The 19,534-nt window shown below is 44.2% G+C and overlaps 1 non-coding gene across 1 annotated transcript; it reads left to right on the forward strand.

Annotated features, from left to right (window-relative positions):
* Positions 1 to 11,809: 11,809 nt before the first annotated feature.
* Positions 11,810 to 11,960, forward strand: LOC142217775 (5.8S ribosomal RNA). Its single transcript, XR_012717418.1, has one exon. It is a non-coding gene; the product is annotated as a 5.8S ribosomal RNA (ribosomal RNA).
* Positions 11,961 to 19,534: the final 7,574 nt, after the last annotated feature.

Consider the following 19,534-nt stretch of genomic DNA (forward strand, 5'->3'; position numbering starts at 1 on the left):
GCATTGCTGCAGAGTTTTCAGGCAGTTCAGGGGACACCCCCTGTGCTGTCTGGAGATTCATTTGAATACTGGGAAAAACCGGAATATCAACCCAACGGCGACACGGAGCAGAATTATAAAGGAAGGGGACAAATAACCTTTCTTAAGGCTATTCCAATGTCGTATTACCTAAAAAAGGGATACTAATGATAGAATCCCTTTAACTCCTTGTGTGAATCTGTAACACAGCTGGTACCCGTCCATTATTCTTCCCTGGCTGCATTCCATCTACTGGTCTATGGGTGCACAACATGAACCTACAGGGTCCATGTGGCTTTGCCATGTAAGTGACCCTTTATTTGTTTGGTTGTATTAAGTGTAGCTGCATCAAAGTAGAAAACAAGTTCCATGTAATAAGGACTTCCATGACAAATTCTAGTTTCTGTCAAACAAGTATCTATGACTATGATCTCCCAATGCAAGCTCTTTGATCATGGAAGGTTCTCCATATTCCTTAATTATAGGGCAAGTTGAAAAGCTGAAAGTGAAACTGTATGGCCGCCAGTGTAACAATTACCCTGGCCGGATTATCCAATAGTACGATGGATAATTCCTACCCTGATCCTAAGAATTGCAGAAAGGAATTTTACAGGAAAAAACCTGGGAATAACATGTAGAAGATCTGCATCTAAAATTAATCTAGATAAGACTATGTTCACAGCTGCGTTTGAGGTTCCTGTAGGAGATTTTGTCAAAAATTATCATTTTTGGCCATAATACTCATAAGCTGCCCATAAATCTATATGCACATAAGTGTAAATATGTATGAATTACTGAGAAAACTGCATGTATGGCCCATGGATGATACCCATGTTCCGTCCATGCCTGCTGCAGCCCCATAGATTGCAGTAAGGAACCTGAACTGCAAAAAGGACTTTGCTGTTGCCTTACAGTACTAGGGTCCTGGGTTCAAATCCCACTGAGGGCTTTGTTTTCCCAATGTTTGTGGTTTTTCCACTGGGTACTTCAGTTTCCTCCCACATGGCAAAAAATATACTGATACTTGGACTGAGTTTGACCTCCAGGTTTTCTTTAAAACAACTGTTCGTTGTTAGAAACCTATAGTACACTGACTCCAATAAACTGTGGAAGATCCAAGTATTATGAGTTCAGTACTTAATACTACATAAGGGTATGTTCACACGGCAGCATTTGCATTCCAAGTGTGAACACTTATGCGCAGCTATCCGCAATGAGATGCCGGTGCAGTGCACTAGCTAGCGGAAAAAACAAGCGAGTGGCTCCCACTTAAGTCAATGGGAGCTGTTTTTTAATTTGGATTTTGAGGCGGATTTCGTCTCAAAATCCAATCCAAAAAACTCAGTGTGAACATACCCTAAAGGTAATTGCTCAACTCAGTACGAGATGACTTATGACATCACTTGCTTATCAGTGGGATTCTACTGCTTATATCCCCACCAATCACTAGATCAAAAAGATGTTTCTTTAGTTTTACTTGTCAAGTTAGATTATACTAAACCACAGACACCGATCTCTAGAGAGCCCTGTTTGGGCGTGCCTATTCCTGACCAGCACAGAACAGAGTTAGGGTTGGTTCACACTAGCGCTTGAATTCCGTCCGCAAGGAGTCCGCATGGAGACCCCCCGGACGGAATACCAACGCTAATGCAAGCGCTGTGCAGTTAAGCAGACTCCGTCTGCTTTACAAGCACATCGCTTGCAGTTGCGATTGCATTCCGTCCGGGGGGGTCTCCAGGCGGACTCCTTGCGGACAGAATACAAGCGCTAGTGTGAACCGGGCGGTTGGTTTGGCAGAATGAACATTGCCTGAAAAATAAGTCTCTATACACCGCACTGTCCTATTCCTGGTATTGCAGAATATTCACGTTTATTTCAAGGGAATGTGTCATCAGAACATGAATACAATTTTATGTTTATTGTTTTTTAACAATTTTTTGGTTTTGGATATTTAAATTTTTATATTCGACAATAATTTAAGACTAATAACACACATGGTATTGCTATCAGAACTTCTACACGTATAAACTGTTGTATTCTTGACATTTACTTGTGTACTCTGTAAACTTCTCGGTATGATCCATAAGTATATGAAGACCCACCAGAGGGAAGGTTTATATTAATCTGACAGATCTATTCACATCTCAAGGGTTTCTTCCTGTATATAAGTATCCCTTTAGGTGATACAGTTAAGACCCATGATGGAAGGAATAGTTAGATCTTACGGCAAGGAATTACATAAGAAAGTCATTAGGATTAGACAGTCCTAGCAAAGGGTTAACCTGCTGAGTAAGGTGGTTATAGCAGGTAAGACAAAGAATCTGCAAATCCGATGTGAATGACTATTGTAATTTTACTACCATTACTATTAATATGAGAATAACATAAGGATAATATCATGTTTTGCGTGCTCTTGTCCCCCATACAGGTAATACCCCAACTCCCCATGTCAGAGTCAATCTATTGACTCAGGGCTCTGCTGTTAACTTTGATGGATTTAAGATGGGTACGGTCTGCCTTGCTGTATGGAAATCATGTATATGTACACGTATATCAGTGTAAAGTAGGGGCATCTTTGCTCCTTTAAAGGGTTATACCAGCGGGGTACCTCCTCCTACTACCCGACTACTCAATTTATTCTAGAATTTTAGCTATACCAGTTCCCCTAAGTATTTCTGCTCTGTTCACATTTTCTTTCACGCTTTCTGGCAAAAATAGCGCAGAATACAGAATGTTTTGTTCATCAAAAATCCTAAAACAATAAATGTAAGGAAGCCACTTGTGACCGAATAAGGCCTCATTCACATCTGCATCGGTAATCCATTCAGGAAAGTCCACATGGGGACGCCCCCAATGGACTACCGAACACATTTGCAAGCGGTGTGCAGTGAAAGCACAGGGATCCCCATAGACTATAATGGGGTCCGTGTGCTTGCCGCGAGATTTCCGCAGGGAACATACGGACAGGAGAGAACTTCACAATATACTTTTCTTTTTTTTTTTCAGTGCTTCACTATCACTAGAATCCCTTTTTTCAGTATTACCACATCGGATTAGCCTTGAGAAAGGCTATTCTTCCCTTACTTTTAGAATTCTTCTCTGCGCCGCCGTTACGGTGATATACCCGGTTTTCTCTGTATGCAAATTAGTCTACAAACAGCACAGGGGGAGGTCCCCTTGTGCTCAAACAGCAATAGGAACATTCCCTGTGCTGCCTGAAGACTCTCCAGTGATGCCCTTCTTCTACAGCCAGGCGCATCCTCCTGCGCCTTATTCCGTGTAAGTGATACCGGTACAGACCATACTGAGCATGCTCAGTATGCTCAATACTCCAGAGAACTACATTAGCGTACTGCACATGTGCAGTACATTAGAGATGAGCGAGTACTGTTCGGATCAGCCGATCCGAACAGCACGCTCTATAGAAATGAATGGATGCACCTGGTACTTCCGCTTTGACAGCAGCCGGCCGCTTAACCCCCCGCGTGCCGGCTACGTCCATTCATTTCTATGCGAGCGTGCTGTTCGGATCGGCTGATCTGAACAGTACCTGCTCATCTCTACAGTACACTCATGTAGCGGCCACAGAAAAATGGTCGACAAGATATGTGCCGACTGCTCACGTCTTGTTGACCATTTTTCTGTGGCCGCTACATGAGTGAATGCAGTCTTGCCGGAAGAAGATGCAGGAAGATGTGCGCGGCTGTAGAAGAAGAAGGGCGTCGCTGGAGAATCTTCAGGCAGCACAGGGGACGTCCCTGTGTTCTCTGAATACTCATTTGTATAGGAAGAAAAATGGGTATATTACTGGAACAGCGGCGTGGAGAAGAATTCTAAAAGTAGGAGAAGAATAGTCTTTCTTAAGGCTATTCCGACATGGTAGTACTGAAAAAGGGATTCTAATGATAGAATCCCTGTAAGGGGTAAATTTTGCGACTCAAGACTAAATGCACATAACCTCTGCAAGCCTACTACAATCCAACCTGAATCCATGCAACCTTCAGTGATACATACATATCTTGACATAATTGTTCTTCAACAACTTCACAGAAAAGAGCAACTCATAGATTTGGGGTGGCGGGTGGGGACAACTAGGGAAAACGCTTTACCAGCCAACACACATGTATATTACATATGAAATAGATCCTGTGAAAAATCCTTAAATTGATGAGACTAGTAACTTGATGTTTTTCTAATACAACTTCTGAGGAGCCATCTATGATGTCACTTGTGTGTGACATGACTCATTTTAGAAGAATTCCACAATGGAATCCAAAGCTGTCAGAGTAGAAGGAGCACACCTGGTCTGGAGGATCACGTCTTACTATATTTGGTCTTTAAGGAATAAATTAGCATGGAGACAAAAGGTTCCCCTGCCCATCTATGCTACATTGCACATAGGCAAAAATCCACAGCACTTCCAGCAACGTCTTATTAAAGGGAATCTATCACCTTACTAATATAAGAATATGAAATACATCTTGAATCATTCTATATTTTCTCATTTGTTTTACGTTCAGAATCTATAGGATATGTATATTATTTTGGGGGCTCCAGCAGCTCCAAGGATTTGCTGTACTGTAACTATATGTAAGACTCCGCTGCGGGCAAATTGCGGCGTTTACATCCCGTGGGGCCCCGGCCTAAACCTCTCTGTATGGGAACTTATGTAGTGTATTATGGGCAGTTGTCAGCTGGTTGGGCTATGTAAATAGTTGTCTATAGTATAATGTAGGCGTTCTGACAATATTTTTTAACAATCCCATTCACTTGTCATTGTATCAATCTTTATATTACCTAAAGCAATCTGTTTTCCAATAAATTGTCCCATCTACACATGAGCGTTCTGCTTTGTGTGCATGCTCATAGATCTTACCAGCTGTAATTGTGTAATATGCGGTAAGATATTATTTCCTTAGGTCATAGCAGAAATTCTATTTCCGTGATATATGATCCTATATGTCTGTAGTCCACAGTAATAGTCGCTGGGGATGTAACACACATACGCTCCAGTAACATTATTCGGCTAACCTGTTTGGCCATATCTTTGGCTAATAGAATTTCATCTTCAATGATTTTGTCTCTAGAGCCGACAAGCAACAGTCACATCCACTTCATGGGCTAATAAAGGGGCAGACGCAGGTGCCTTGTCAATTCATGTTATACTTAATAATAATTATAATAATACTAATTAACTAATGAGCCTCAAGTCTCTGCTCGGCCTCTGCCTGATAATTATTTCTTCGTCACAGGCTATAAAACAAAGAACGTACTTGTATTTTAGACTAATAATTTACAGACAAACTGGGTAATTACTATGGGAGAAAAACACGCCACAATATTAATAACTATGGGGGAAATGAAATGTAAAGGATATGAGAAGTGTCTATTATCCGCTTCCTCACTAATAGTATATATAATAGTATATACAGGATATGCACTTACAGTGTTGTAACCATGTCAAGATAGGGCCTTGTTAAAGGGATTATTCAAGATTTACAGCAACTGGCCAAGATTACGGGAAAAAAAATCAAAGAGTAGACCTACACTTTCTTCTTCAAAGCCTCCAATGCACTACGGTGGTCCTTGGCAGTCATGACTTACCTCCCACACCGATGACACTGTAGATGTACACGGGGTGTAAGTAGCAAAACCTGGATCTCATAGCAAATTTGTGTCCCCACACAACATAGGGAGCAATATCCTGGTCTCCATATGGGGAAATGCCCCCTTTAGTGGCCACCACACTGTATGACTTTCCATTAGCATACAGTATAATGTCACACAGTGTCCCGTTCACCAAGTATAATGTCACTTAGTAGACCCTCCATACAGTATAATGTCCCATAGTGGCTCCATATAGTCCCGTAGTGGCCACACTCCTGCCCACACCCACCTCTGCATCTCCCTTTAGCCTCTAGGAGGTTTCATGCACTGCTGAAGGGAAAACAGAGGCGGCCATGTACTGTTGTACTCAGCCACGGTCTAGGCACAACAGTATGAATGGGCCTCATCAGTAGAAGTTCTCAAGCTGTGACACCCGCCACAAGATCAAGCAAAGCGCTTATTGTTTCAGCACCCTGCTGCAATCTCTGGCTCCCATTGAAAACAATAGAGGGCATACTCTGCTGCAGATTTGGGATCGGAATCCGTTACCGAATCCGTAGCAAATTCTCCCGTATGGTGGTTATTTCCTTATGTAATTTTGGCTGCAAAATGAACTCTGTGAAAATGAAGCCCATAATAAAATCATGCTGTTATGAGGAGGATCGGAGCCTCTACAGCACTTTGCGGAGGCCATTGGTCCATACCCCACTGCGCTCCTGAGTCCCCGCTTCCAAGTCCTGGGAGGCAGGCCGCAACATTGTGTGGGGGTTGCTGTTTTCCTCCTGAGCCAGTCAGGGGACTTCCGGTTTTGGCCTAGCGGTGGGTCATAGCCTATTTAAGGAGGGTTCTGGCTCCGGGCCGCCATTGACTATTCAGTTGTACTTCGTGTCCTGGTAGTAAGCATTCTTCCTGTTCTGATTGCCTGTGTTTTTGACCCTTTACCTTGACCTCGCCCTCTGTCTCCTGATTTCGTATTCTGTTTATTCCTATTAATGTCCTCGGCTTGCCTCTTGACCTCTGCTCCCTGAACTCTGCTTTGTACTTCACTACCGCTCCTGTTACCACCTCAGCCTGCCTGATGTTGCATTTGGATTTCCCATTGTACTGCTTTGCCCTCTTGCTGACAACCCGGAACGTATGACTACGCTTTACTCTCTGCTGCCACCTGCTGAACACCTGCCTCAGCCTTCTGGATCCTAGGACCTGCACCACTACCCAAAACATTTGTTGGTAAGAGATCTCAGTGTCTGCTTCACCGTGATTTGTGGTGTGCTGTGTGTTTAGCATTTGTGCGTCTCCGTCTAGCATTGCAGCCCTGTCCATCCCCACCATTTGGGGCTCTGGTGAACACCATTGTGGGGTTGGAGATGATGTACCCCAGGGAGTATTGGACACACAACGTCATGTTAACCATTTTAATCTAGTACTGGTTCTTACTTTGGCGCTGAACTGCATCTGCTCTCCTAACACATGCCAATGTAGTTTTTCTCTATTTCCACCTCGTTCTGAATTTTTTCAATACATTGTAGAGAATATTAAATGTTACCATTGCAAAATACAATTTGTCCCACAAAAAATAAGGCCTTATACTGCTCTGTGAATGGAAAAATAAAAAGTTCTGGCTTTTGGAAGGTTGTGCAGATTTAATATTTACCCCAGAAGTTTGGTGTAAATGATGTTGGAAATCTCCTTTCAGGCACATGGCTTGGAGGTGGAGGGTGCACTACATTTGGAGGAACTTTGGACCCCATCATACATGATATGATAACCATCACCGGTTTGAAAGTAAAAGGTTCTCAAAAATAGACAAAAATGCTGAAATATAATTTACCTGAATTACAAGGTAACACAGCGTGTCATAAACTATTGCAGGTGACAGAGACTGTTAAAACATGGCGGTCGGGGTAACCTAAGGATAAGCTATCAAAGCGATAGTGCATGAAATATTCATGTAGATTACATCTCCAATATATTAACTGTGCAGCAAATTATACCCCCACAAAATGGGAAAACAGGTATGTCTGCCAAAATGAGAGCTGGGGCATGGGTGTAGCCTCTGACTGAACATACTGCAATTTTGTTAGGGCTTCAAGTTCTTGGCCGCTTTCACAATGCGCAGGGAGAGGCCATGTGTCGTGATAAGAAATCTTTGAGAGTAGGGCTGGGAGGATGTTCTTTAGCCTTAGGACATCCATATCAAGATGGAGCGATGGAAGGAAGCAGGATAAGTCTCATTAACAAATAATATCCATTGAGCCAGACAGTGGAAGGAAAGACGGATCACTCAGATAGCAGACGACCTCAGGAATAATGTGCTGCATTGTGTTATATGGAACCAACTGTAACAGGTTCACGGACTTGTGTTCTCTGGCCATGTTTTATCCTATTTGTCAGGAGGATCAGATTGGATGTTTATCTTCAGGCTATATCCTTGGGTTAACTTGCAGGATTTGGTCTTGTATGACCAGCAGCATTAAGGTTAAGGCCACACGTAGCGATCGTAGCGACCGTAGAAATGGCCACATCAGAAGTGTACCGCAGTTTTATCACGGAAAGTCTTGAGAGTTTATACTTATACTTCTCTTTCTAGCTGGGTCCACTTATGCCTTGCACTCAAACAACTGTAACTAGGGCCGGGGCCCCAAGGGACGGAAACTCCACGATTTGCCCGTGGGAAAAATCGCAGCGTTTTACAGTCATGGAAAAGTGAATAGAATTCTAGCGAATCCCATGTCCACTTTGCTGTAAAAACGGGCACAGTTTTGGAAATCGCAGTATGTGAATTATACCTAGGAAAAAACGGCGGCTTCCCCATAGGTATAATTGTAACAGAAACTCCGCCAACTTTCCATTTAAAACGCTGCGGGAATAACCACGATGTGTAGCCGCCGCGGTCTTTCCCACAGCGCTTTATTGCTGCAACAAAAAATGATGATATAGATTTCATAAGGAAGGAAAAACCGTAGAGAAAAGTGCAGAAAATGTGCAACAGGAAAAACACAATGTATTTTTACTGCAGCATTTTTTAGCTGCATTTCTGCAACGTGGAGCCTCAGCCTTAATGGCCTGCGATTTGGGATCGAAATGCGGGAATGTAGTGTTTCTACGCCTTCACCAGATGTAAAGCTAAACTATTTGCTCATCTATATGCCAATGCTGTACTGTGTTCTGTGATGTATTCCATTATCATTTATAATTCTAATAATATAATGATGACAATGGACCTGTAGTAGAGGTGAGCGAACGGCTTTCGATCAAATTGATATTACACTGCATCTCTGGTGTAGCAGAGCTCAGCGCACACTCACACTCAGCTCTGCTATATCTCAGTGCACGGCCAGCTCTGCTACGCCTGTGCGCTCAACACTGCTACATCTGAGATCGGACCACAACGGAGACTGCTGTGGACTGATCTTAGACTCCACCTCCTCCGGCAGAACCAGCGTTGATTGGCCGAATGCTGTACTCTGTATTGCATTCAGCCATTCAACGCTGGTCAATGCATTCCTATGGGAAAAAGTCAGCTCGCGCATATCGCAAGCTGACAGGGATCCTGACGAGATAGTGGCCCCCCAGACATGCTTCCCCTGCTGTTCCAGGGTGCTGGCATCATTTCCTGGGGTGTCATAGTGGACTTGGTGACTCTCCTGAGTCGAAGTGTGGCTTCCCCTGAAACAAAGCATTTTTTTCCCCATAGACTATAATGAGGTTCGATATTCATTCGAATAGTTGAATATTGAGGGGCTATTCGAAACGAATAACGAATATCGAATATTTCACTGTTCGCTCATCTCTAACTTGTAGTCATAGTATTATTATTATTAGTAGTAGTATTATTAGTAGTAGTATTATTATTAGTATTTAGTATTCTCTACTGAACAGGTCGGCGCTGTATTTAGAGTCAGGTCACATTCTTCTTTACAAGCACGTATTTTCTATACACAAAAGCCAGCTCAGGATCACATGGGGTCTGAGGTATATCAATAGATAAGACACATTCCCTTTCATTAGGCTTTTTTTTCTCTCTTGTAAGAATCCTAAGCAAATATAGGAGACATGTGCTGTACGCCGTGTCTAGTCCTCCTGCAGCCATAGTAATTCTAGTCATCTTTGTGGAACTCGCTGCAAGTTCAAACCAGGACTTTCCCACACTGTCTTGGTGGCCAATGACACAAGAGCCGAGAGTAGCTTTGAACATGAATGAGGATCTTTCCCCACCCCACCGAAAGCTGATTTTATGAAATCCTTTTTAGCAGCTGCATAAACTGCAGTGACATCCAGTAACCCCGGCACAGTGTATAGCTCTAGGCTGCAAGCTGAGATATATACAGTAGCTGTACAATCCGCTTTATATCACTTCTCGTATCTGCTCCTAATGGCCTTCCCACAGTGTCCCTAATGTGAACCTTCTCTGTAATGGTGAGCACTGCTGCAGGGACCGCAGGCTCAGTCCACATACTACGGCTCTATAGGGGTTAATAAAAAGAATAGATATCCGCAATGAAGAGGCTGTAGTCTAGTGGCAGCGAATGTCGTGTCCGCCCATCCTGTCTTATGTTCGGATAAATGGAAGGTCGCTTTTATATGTCACCCCAGGAGTCCGGTGTCAGGCATTGGGTGTGTAAAGGATTATTCTAAATAATAATATGACAATGCTCCTCTATCTGAAATAATTGGAATGAAATCTCTCATGTGCATCAGCGAGGAACGCTCCCATTGCTGTTCTTCATATGATATTTCTCTATGGAGTATGAAAAGATGGCAGCACTATAACAAGAAAAATAGAACAAATGTAGAAAAATTGGAAGGGCACTCACCCACACCGAGGCTCATCTTCATAAAAGTTTTCTTTATTTAAGGTAATACATCTTTAAAAGCAATAGGTGCAAGGAGGGAAAACAGCATAATTTGGCCAGAAATGCTATTTGTTACCAGGAAACATAGTTTCGGTACGGGTCGGGAAACGCCAATCACACAGCGCACCATAAATCATGGTAAACCAGACACTGAGATCTCTTACCAGCAGACGTTTCGGGTTGCGGTGTTGGTCACGGGATGCAGAGGGGTGAAGAAGGTGGTCAGCAGTTGGAGGCATAAACTGCAGACCACCATTTCTGCTAGCAGAAAAAGGAACCCATTGAAGTCAATGGGAGGCATTTTTTTCAGCGCTGAAATTTTTCTTGGCGAGGATTTTGGTGAGGAAGAAATAGACTTCAGGAATTAGGAAATGTTTTTTTTTACCTCCAGCACAGTGTATGGACCAGTGCAGTGCAGTGGCATCTCATTGTACCTTTCCGGGATGGATTAGGCTCAAATGAATGGGTTTGAGCCTCGCGCAGCAAATGTCATGGCTGATTCATCCGTGGAATCCACTGCAGGATAGGGCGGCTCACTTCTTTTTTCCGCTACTAACGGGCAGAAAAAAGAAGTGACGCTAGGTTCACACTAGCGCCTGGAGTTCATTCTGAGCTTTCCGTCTTCTGCATGCAGAAGACGGAAAGCTGTCAGACCGGGTCTGGCCATGTGCGCTAGTGTGCGTTTTATGCTCTCCTACGCAAAACCGTTTTTTTTTTTTAAACCGGACACAGAGTATTGCATGTCCGACTCTGTGTTTGATTTTAAAAAAACGGTTTCGCGGTGGAGAGCATAAAATGCTCACTGGCGCTCACGGCTGGACATCATTCAAACCCATTCGTGTGAAAGAGTCCTGCTCAGTTTTGTGCAAACCTGCATGAACGGAGACTGGGCACAGATGTGAACGAGCTCTGAGCAGCTCCTATTGAAGTCAATGGGAGCCATTTTTGGCAGCTGATTTTGAGGCGGATTCCGCCTCAAAATCTGCTGCCAACTTCCCCTGTGGGAACTAGCCCTTACACTTCTCCCTTCTGCTCAATCTACTCCTGGCTTTAGTTTAAAAAAAAATGCAGTAAAGTCTGCCGTCTGCAAAAAGCTGCGTTTCTGCAATGCGTTTGAAGTGTCGATGATCAATGTGTCCTGCAATTCACACTAATTCTCGCAGCTAGCTGCGTTCTTCATCGATGCGCGAGCTGAGTGATCCACCGTGAATGTTAGCTAGCTGCGAGAATTAGTGTGAATTGCAGGACACATTGATCATCGACACCTCAAACGCACCTTGTGGCCCCGGGTTTTCCCGGGGCTACGCCTGTCTGAGGGTCGCTAACGCGACTCTTAGCGGTGGATCACTCGGCTCGTGGGTTGAAGAACGCAGCTAGCTGCAAGAATTTGTGTAAATTGCAGGACACATTGATCATCGACACTTGGAACGCACCTTGCGGCCCCGGGTTCCTCCCGGGGCTACGCCTGTCTGAGGAATGCTGTGTTTTAGCCTAAAATGTGTAATTATAATGTGTAAAAAAATAAAAAATAATAAAAAAACAAAGCCACCGCCATGCTCTCATACCCAGCCACATAGAGTTATATGTCACTTACATGAAACGGAGAAGGAAAACTTGTTGGAAATTTTTTTTAGCAATACTTTTTGCTATTAAAAAAACTCCCAAAAACAGAAAAAACTGTGAAAAACAGATATGTTTCAATGGATGGTAAATTGGTAATTGAAATACGGTAAAGGGTTGTTTATATTCATCCGTGCACTTAAGATGGCCAAGAAGAAGATGTGCCTGTTGGGTTGACGTTCCTAACGTTTCCTGTTTTTCTTATTCTTTCCATCCAAGCTGTACAACATTTCTAATGGACCCGATGAACATATTTGATGATGAAACACTCCAATTGGGTTATTACTGTAATTACGTCTATAGAGATGATGCACGTCTCGTGTATATGACCACGCCGCAGAGCAGAATGGACGCTAATGGCCTAAGCGCTCCTCTATAGTGGGGATTACTAGAAGGTCTGATATATAAAGATGGAGTGAATGTGGGATTTTCTGTCAACACGGCTTCTATTTAGGGATGGTAATTGAGTCAGTCTTCACCACAGTCACACAGGGATAATGGAGGCGCAGACAAGTTTGTGTTAGAACTTGCAATGTTCTTGTAATGTGCCCCCGCTGTGCTGACAATATTGCATGAGGAAAGTAGGATGACCTTGACATTGACAGGCAGGGATCACTGCAAGGAGCTGGAGGGAACATCACCCGTAAGATTGGAGCTTCAATCTGGATGTTGCCAGAGGAGAAGGGTAAAGGTTAAACCTAGAAACTGACAATGAAACATAGAACCTGACAGCATGTGAATGTTCCCAGCCCACCTAGTACTCCCATACGTCTCTCGGGAGGCAACGCATTTCCTACGGCGCTTATACCTATAGGGAAATTGCTGGCATTTCCATAGGTATTATTGACATGCTTGGATTTCCAAAACTGCAGCGTTTTTGGGAACCGTACTGTTAATGATATCTGTATTTTTCTGCAATGTGTGGATGGGATTTGTGGCATTTACACCTGGGGCCCCCGTCCTTAGCAGCGTTTTACGGTATCTGCTAAATGCAAGAGATTCTGGCTAATCCCATCCACACATTGCAGAAAAAAAAATGGCAGTGGAAAAGCTGCAGTATGTCAATCATACCTGGGGAAATGCAAAATCTGCAAAATCGCAATGAAAAATATTATGGAAAAAAATGCAGCAGAAACGCATAGGATTTCTAAGTCTTGGACTGAGTCTTGTGGTGCCGCACAACAATGGCTAGATGTGCCAGATACAAACTACTGTAGAGACCATGACCAGCCGGGGCTTTCTCACCAGAGAACCAGCTAAGACAACAAGGGTCCAACATTGGAAGGGATAGAGGAGGCAGCAGGAATACAAAAAGGAGCATAATAGCAACGTCAGTAAGGTGACGCCTGAGGAGGGGTGTATCTATACAGCAGAGTAACTACTGGGGAAGCAGCAGTAGCAGCTGCCACAAGGCCGGGATATTAGGGGGCCTGGCGGTAGCCACAACCACTGCAGATTTTTTTTAAAAATAGGACCTTTACCTGCTGGAGTCACTCCAGCAGGTAACAGTCCCTATTTACTTACCAATCCTGGCTCCTACTCACGACCGCCTGCGCTTCCCCTTCTGTGGAGGCAGCTGTGAGCAGAGCCAGGATTGGTAAGTAAGGCCATGGGCCCACAAACCCCACAAAACACCATCATTATACTTGGGGGTCTTTTCAGACCGAGTATAATGATCGGAGCGCTAGGAGAGGTGAAGGAACATAAAAAATACTGTTACTTACCTCTCCTGGTTCTGGAAGGCTTCGGGCTTACTTGGTGACGTCACAGACATCACGTGGGCCGAGCTTGCGTCTATATGTGTCACGACGCAAGCACGACTCAAGTGACGTCTCATTCATCATTGGAAATGTCTGACATCAGTGGGGAGTGTGCTGGAGCCCAGGAGAGGTAAGTAACAGTGGTTTTTATGTTTGTATTCTCCTATGGATCTTCAATTATTATACTCTTGGGTCTAAAAAGTCTGGGGGGGGGATTGATAGGGGGGTAACCCATGTCAGATGTTTGCCTTGGGGCCCCACCAGTTCTAGCTCACTGTATCTATAGGGGTTGGAGCCGTCACTACTGGGTCCAGGACCTTGAAGGGGCCCTAAAGGTCCCTCTACCGCATAAGATATACCACTATTATTGTCACAGGTTTTATATTGGGGCCAAGGAGCTTCAAGATATGTCTCTGTACCTAAGTTTTCATTATTTATTCTTAAATTTTGTTTTCTTTCTATATATCTGCACTAAACAATGGGCCATATTTAGTAATACAGTACAAACCTAGACAGTCAGTCTTAAAATATACCAGGTTTATCACAGTGATCGATCAGTTGTATCTTTAGACTGTCTAATCTCCATCGATACCACCATTTAGTCACCTTACTTCGTGCCAGGACTTTTTAACGCTACTTTGGCACATCGAGGTCCATTTACGCTATGCCTACTTCTTCTGATATTCCACATTTCTAGCATGTAGAAAAATTGTAGCCAAACTAGATTTTCCACATTCCGCCAGAGATGTTCCACCGTGCGCCATGTTCACACCCGTGTCTAGTGGTAACCACAGTAGTAAACCTGGCCCAGTCTTGTGTTATTCTGCTGGTCTGAAGGTTTCTATGTTTCCATATTTCTTAGCCACTGGAGTTTTATGAGGTTTGTTGCTTATTTTTACTTAATTTTTTTTCTTTCCAATAACCATATAAAAGCGCTGAAACCCCTGAAGGATAGGCTGTGTGTCGGTTAGTAGAAGAACATTGTGACCTTCTTCACCTTGTTATTTCCTTCTCTGTGGTGGAGACCTGTTTTATAAAAGCAGTAGGAAGGAGTGTACATGCCATGCCGTATCGAGAGGAACATCAATTCACTCCACAGGAAGCAAAGAAACTCACAGAGGACTCTTCATTCCTCGGAATTCTTTACAGAAAGCCTCCTATTACAAGATGATTGGAAGACGCGGCTCTTAGAGCCATTATTGTGTGCAACTTCTGTTTTCCTGAAAGAATACAATGTACCTCATTAAATGCCACAAAGGTCGGTCAGGTGCACAGAAGAGTCCAATATAAAGGCAGATAGAAAATTCCTATTACACTGTAAATATCCTATATAAATAGGGATCGGGTCATGGCGGTGGGTTACACCTTTAGGGCAATTTTATTCTATTTCATAAAAGTAAATATGGCAAAGAATGAAGGAGAGTTAGTCCAATATTCTTGGGAGATTTATGAGATATTTAAAGGGATTCTATCATTAAAATTATATTTTTTTTCCCTAACACATAGGAATAGCCTTAAGAAAGGCTATTCTTCTCCTACCTTTAGATGTGTTCTCCGCACTGCCGTTTGGCAGAAATCCTGGTTTTCTTCGGTAGGCAAATGAGTTCTCTCGCAGCACTGGGGGCGGGCCCCAGCGCTCAAACAGCACTGGGGGCGTCCCCAATGCTCCGAGAGAAATCTCCAGTGCCGCCTCCATCTTCATCCGGAACGGCCTCTCTATGCGTCTTCTATCGATGCTGGGGTCAAACTTCTACGCATGCGCAGTTGAATTTTCCGTCGGGCCTCGGGCAAAGTCGACTGCACATGCCCGAGGCCCGATGACAGAGCTGACTGCGCATGTGTAGAAGTTTGACCCTGGCGCCAAAAGAAGACGCGGAGCGAGAACTCATTTGCATACCGAAGAAAACCGAGATGACATCTAAAGGTAGGAGAAGAATAGCCTTTCTTAAGGCTATTCCTACATGTTAGGGACAAAAAAAAAATGTCATTTTAATGATAGAATCCCTTTAATACCCTCAGAGCAATGCAGGATAATAAAGCAGAAATAATTGGTCATCATTGCTGTGTTTTACTTTTTACAAAATTATTAGTCAAATTTGGTACTCAATGTTTAGTGAAGACAAAATTCGCATCACCAAAGCCAGTCCTCTAAAGACAATACGTCTTCAATGTTGTAGAGATCAGAGACCTTGGAACTACAACTCCCAGCATGCTCCAAGAAAAGCAGAGCAACAAGGCATGCTGGGAGTTGTAGTTCCACAAGAGCTGGGGAGCTGGAGGTTGCCTATCCCTGTTCTATACATTGGAAGTATGTATACAATAAATCCATACCTGTATACTGTACTGATGACATATACAGTGCCCATTTCTTATTATAGATATCTATAATAGACTATGGGCTGATATTTTGTACTCCAGTCTTAGACAGGTGTAAGATGACCCACTATGGGCGCTGTAAATGGGACTTTTTTTCCTCCCCATTGTCATATAAATCCACATTACTATATAAACACGCATCACACAGGACAATATCCTGCTACTTGATTCTCTTATACCACATAGGTGACCGAATCTAGAACTTCTGAACCCACTTGTATTTTCCATGAATGAATGCCAATGAACCAAGCCCAGATGGTGGCGTTTGTGGGTGTAGACGTGCTATTGTAACAAGACCTGACTTCTACACTTCTAACTCACCTCTAGGCTTCACTTCTGTGGTTTTGTTTTGTTTAATGTTATGTAATATATCATTTTATTATGAAAGGTTTCCGAAAAACTGATGAATAATCTGCTAGGGGGGAAACTGAACACCAAAGAAGTAGCAAATCACTAATATGCATTCAAGTGACTATGAGAAAAACAGAAAACTGAAGACTGGAAATTATGATTAACTAGCATTTGTCAACCCGCCTGCGCCCGCATACAGATCGGGATATGCACAAGTACCCAACTCCCGAGCGTCCCCCTTTACCCTCTTCCAAATTCCTCTTCTGTGTGACCCCCGGTGACGCTGGTCCCCACACCCTTTCCCTCTCTCAAATTCCTGCCCTGTCTCACCCCCAGTGACGCTGGTCTCTGCCCCCCCCCCCAAATTCCTGTTGCAAGGGCAACTCTCCCATGCGCCCCCGTGTGGGTCTTTCTAAAGTAGTAACTCGTGGCCCCTGGCCCGCGTGGCTCCAGCCCACCCAAACCCTTGTAGCGCAGCCCCCTCCTCCCGTATGTACCCCCAAACCTCACCCCCACGGCATCCTTGCTAAGGGGGCCCTGGGCACCCCTCTGGTTCCTCAAACCCCTCTTGTATGCCCCCCTCCCCTCCTACACGACCCCCTGCACCCAAAAAGTCATCTACCGGGGCCCCCGGAACGAACACTACAGGCCGCGTGTCCGCATTGCTCCAAAGCTGTGGGCATGCACCGTTGTTTCCGGAGCGCAGACTGTGCACACCTGATCGGCTCGTCCTGCACCGCACAGCCAGCCCACATGCGAGGGCAGTGCAAAAGTGTTAGGCAGGTGTGAAAAAATGCTGCAAAGTACAAATTATATAACAAAAGTGTTAGGCCTTCTTCACATCTGCATCGGTAATCCATTCAGGAGAGTCCGCATGGGAACCCCCCCCCCCCCCCCCAAATAGACTACTTAACGCATTGACAAGTGGTATGCAGTGAAAGTACATGAACCCCATAGACTATAATGGGGTCCGTATGCTATCCGCACGGTCTCCACACGAGTCATGATCATGAACTACTTTTATGTCCGCATGTTCCATGCGGAAAGACACGGACCCTGTTATAGTCTATGGGGTCCATATGCTTTCACTGCACATCGCTTTCCAATGCATTCGGTAGTCCATTCAGGGGGTCCCCATGCAGACTCCCCCGAATGGATTACAAAAGAGAAATTTTTCGGACTGGACTATAAGACGCACCCAGGTTTTAGAGGAGAAAAATAGGGAAAAAAAAAATTTCAGGCAAAAAATGGTAAAATATTTAATATATGGGAGTTGTAGTTTTGGAACAGCTGCAAGGCCACATTTGACAGGTGACCCTGCAGCTGTACGGGGATGTATAGGGCGTTTTTTTTGTGGGGCCAGGTGTACTTTTTAGATATACCATTTTGGGAAATGTTTATTGCTTAGATCACCTTTTATTTAATTCAGAGGCAAAACAGAGAGAAAAACCCGGCAGTTTAGCACTTTTGATTTTGACGTTCACTGTACATAAAAATATTAGTAGACCGGGCATTTTCAGACACAGGGATACCTAATGTATATGTTTCACAGTAATGTTATACTTTTATATGTATTCTAGGGAAAGGAGGTGAACTTTTATTTATTTTATATTATATTTTTTTTAAGTGTTTTTTTTTTTTTACTATTTTAATATCCCCCGCCTAGGGGGCTTGAACCTGCAATCATTTGATTGCAAGTCCCATAGACGGCAATACAAGTCTATTGCCGTCTATGGGAGATTCTATACATTACTATCGCGGAGGGTCATAGACCAGCCGCGATAGTAATATATATCTATGACAGGCCTGGGAGCCTTCATTAGGCTCCCGGCTGTCATCGGAACAGGTCGGCTCCTGCGGCCTCGCCGTGCAGGAGCCGGCCTGCATCACTAAAGGTATGGGGCCGGTGGGGGGGCTAACTGACTGCGGAGGAGGAGTGGGTTTGCAGCATGGCCGCGCTACTGCCACCGCTGGTTTTCTTCAGCGGCAGTAGCGCGGCAATCTGCAGGACCCGGCAGCTAAGACAGTCCCCGGCATCTGCTGTAATAGGCCGGCGGATGCCGGGGAGTCTCTTAGCTGTCGGGGCCTGCAGTATAGTCACACTCCTGCCGCTGAAGAAAACCAGCGGTGGCAGTAGCGCGGCAATCTGCAGGCCCCGGCAGCTAAGACACTACAGCAGATGCCGGGGACTGTCTTAGCTGCCGGGGCCTGCAGATTGCCGCGCTACTGCCGCTGAAGAAAACCAGCGGTGGCAGTAGCGCGGCCATGCTGCAAACCCACATTCAGACTATAAGACGCACCCTCATTTTCCTCCGAAATTTTTTGGGAAAAAAGTGCGTCTTATAGTCCGAAAAATACGGTAAATCCCATTGATATTTGATGTGACCATCCTTTACCGCCAAACAGACTAATTTCTTCTAGGTACACTTGCACACAATTTTTGGAGGAGGTTGTTCCCGCCATCTTGGAGAACTAAGAACAGATCTTCTGTGGATGTTGGCTGCTCCAATCCGTCTCTCTGTATATGTAATCCCAGACAGACTGGATGATGTTGAGATCCCTACTATGATACTGAACCCATATATCATTTTAGGCCCAAATCCAGAGATTCTGGGATGCCTAGATGCATTGGGTCTGGATACTGCAGGAATTGGATCATTATATCTTATTTCAGAACTGACGGTTACCTTGTTGTTACCTTGTTCAAGAATTTTTTTTTTTTAGAAACAAGGATTAGGGGTTAGTTGCTCTTCTAACATGGTAATTTGAACCCTGTGTTATCCCTTTGTCTACATTTTGCTGTCAAGTACAGCTGCACCTCTGCGAGAGGCTGAATATGGGTTAATCTTCAAAGTTCTCTCCCCTGCAAGGTTGCACGGATCTAAGAGAGCAATATAATTACACAGAGTAGTGCAGAGCTTGGCGGCACACATCTCCGTCTATTTA

Source organism: Leptodactylus fuscus, chromosome 8 (assembly GCF_031893055.1).
Source record: "Leptodactylus fuscus isolate aLepFus1 chromosome 8, aLepFus1.hap2, whole genome shotgun sequence".
Taxonomy (NCBI): Eukaryota; Metazoa; Chordata; class Amphibia; order Anura; family Leptodactylidae; genus Leptodactylus; species Leptodactylus fuscus.